The 2671-nt window shown below is 35.6% G+C and overlaps 1 pseudogene; it reads left to right on the top strand.

Annotated features, from left to right (window-relative positions):
* Positions 1–2671, top strand: part of LOC105314289 (uncharacterized protein K02A2.6-like) — a 6433-nt pseudogene that overhangs the window by 1978 nt on the left and 1784 nt on the right.

Below are 2671 nucleotides of genomic sequence, written 5' to 3'. Positions count from 1 at the left end.
GTAAGTGGGTATAGTCACCCGACTGTGATCAGGCTTTTAAAAGGGCTAAGAATCAACTACTCTCTGCTAAAGTCTTAGCACATTACAGTCCTCAACATGAGATTGTTCTAGCTACGGATGCTTCTGCCTATGGCTTGGGGCCAGTGTTATCACATGTGGATGAAAGTGGTAATGAGAAGCCAGTGGCTTTTGCATCCAAGACACTTACCCCTGCTGAACAAAATTATTCACAGCTAGAAAAAGAGGCCTTATCCATTATTTTTGGTATTAAGAAGTTCCACCAATATTTGTATGGTCGTCATTTTAAATTCAGTGCTAACAGACCACAAGCCCTTAGTTTCAATTTTGGGTCCAAAAACGGGAGTGCCTACTCTAGCTGCAGCAAGATTGCAGAGATGGGCTATTCACTTATCTGCCTATATTCCTTTTCAATAGGTTTTCGTAAGACTGGTGACCATGGAAATGCCGATTGCTTGTCTAGACTACCTTGTCAGAGCCAGGTGCAGTGGGTGCTATAGTAGGGCCACACTGACTTTGCCTTTTTAAATTTTGAATAACTTTCTTACTTTACGTGCTATAAACGGCGGTGTTCCACTGTTGTGCAATACTTGGATTTTTGGTTCCTTTGATATAAGATAATAGTATAGTAAAGCTTGTTAAAGGGAAAGAAGAAAATCAAAGCACGAGGCCACTTAGCAAGTACTTACGCCATTACTACCACCTACGCTTCGTGAACACGTGGGCAGTAAACTGACTGGAAGCAAAATGGCGGCGATTCAACAGCACCCTTGTGAAAATTCTCAGCAAGATCTTACATGATTTCTTTTTAAGATCATGCATGAATCTTAGGTTTGATTTTGCAAGATCTTATTGGTATTTGGAACAAAGATAATGCGTGACCTTGTATGATCATGATGCTATAAAATATCTATGGATCCAACATGATCTTGCATAATATGAGAATGGTATAAGCAAGAATTATGTATGAGATCACAGCAAGATCTTACTGGGTTTTGGAATGAAGATTATGAAGGATGTGACGAGATCAGTCATTTTCTTACATGGGATTTTAGCATGTAATGCTTTTATAAAATAATTGCAACAGTAAGATCTGAGCAAGATCTTACAATGCATTCAATGCATGAATGCATAATAGTTATAATATAATGAAGTATTAATGTAACTTTATTGATTGTCTTTGTTTTAATTTGGTTGAAACTTGCTTTCTTTATATACTGGATATACCGTTCAGGCTATCGTGGGTTGTCTACTACTTCCTGTGACGTCACATGATTTGTAAGATCTTTCAAGATCTTGCATGACCTAAACTAATCTTATACAGTTAAGATAAAGTGTGATTATTCAAGATATAAGATCTTACAAGATCATGTTTCATCAAAATAAATAAATTTCACATAAGATGATTCAAGAATAATTGGGGTAATATTATGCATTATCAAACAAGATCTTGCACTGTTAAGATAAAGTGTGATTATTCAAGATATAAGATCTTACAAGATCATATTTTATCAAAATAAATAAAATAATTGGGGTAATATTGTGCATTATCAAACAAGATCTTGTATTGCTAAGATAAAGTGTGGTTATTCAAGATGTTGGATCTTACAAGATCTTGTTTTATCAAACATTGCTAAGATTATGCAAGAAAAATTTCTTGCCTTATCATACGTTTTCTTAGTTAGACTAGCAAGATCATTCAAGATCTTTGAAGTTGATTTTCACAAGGGCAGAGGGAATGGGAAGGAAATAAGACGAAAAGGACAAGGAATATGACTGAAATCACAGGTGAAGACAATTAGAGGCAACGTTTAAGAGGACAGTATACGCTATAAGTAGTCATCTTGTTTTAAGACAATGAAACTGTTCAAATACTGCCCGTTCACTGCTGAGCCTGCCACAGATGGTTTTCTCTTCTTTGAGGACCACTACTGGCAGAATGATAGGCTTGATGTACAAGCAAGACTTAGTGTGTCTGAGTGTATTTGTTACTCATGTCAGTTGTGAATCCAGTAATGAACCTGATTAGATGAGCGATTCCACCAGTCAAATAGATGGCACCCAAAACTTGGCCTTTCTCTATGATATCGTGGCTGCAACTGAAAAGGCCATTTGACTATTTTTATCTCTTATTTTTATATACTTTTGGTTTTAATAATAATTACAAATGTGCTGTATTTTTTAATTACATTCTTAGTGGTAAACATTAAAATAAACAAATACTTAACAAACACTTATTCATAATTGGCAGCTACTTAAAGGGTAACTTCAGTGCATTTTTGAGATATTTTTTTTATTTGCTTAATATGATTGCCTGACCATACTAATGATGTGTTCCAACTCCCATTGTCTGAAAAAAATTATTCACTGAGATATGAGCCTTCAAAAATGCCCATTTTTCCTTTCTGCCAGGTTACTTCCTGTCGGTGGGTGTGGCTAAACGTGACGTCACTGGAGGGATAGCTGCAGCTAAATCCATTCCTTTATAGGGGGAAATAATCCTTTATTCTTGTTTGTAGGAATGTAAAAGCCCTAATTTAAAGATTGGAATCATTAGCTTTCATTATTCTAAGCATGCAACTGCAAGAAAAAGTCATAATACCACACTTTGGTGAATCTTCTTGTTAGCTATTTTGTGTACTTTTCTTACAGT

This window comes from Amphimedon queenslandica, unplaced genomic scaffold, assembly GCF_000090795.2.
Source record: "Amphimedon queenslandica unplaced genomic scaffold, v1.1 AMPQUscaffold_13017, whole genome shotgun sequence".
In the NCBI taxonomy this organism is placed as follows: domain Eukaryota; kingdom Metazoa; phylum Porifera; class Demospongiae; order Haplosclerida; family Niphatidae; genus Amphimedon; species Amphimedon queenslandica.
This window is presented reverse-complemented; position numbering and strand designations above follow the sequence as displayed.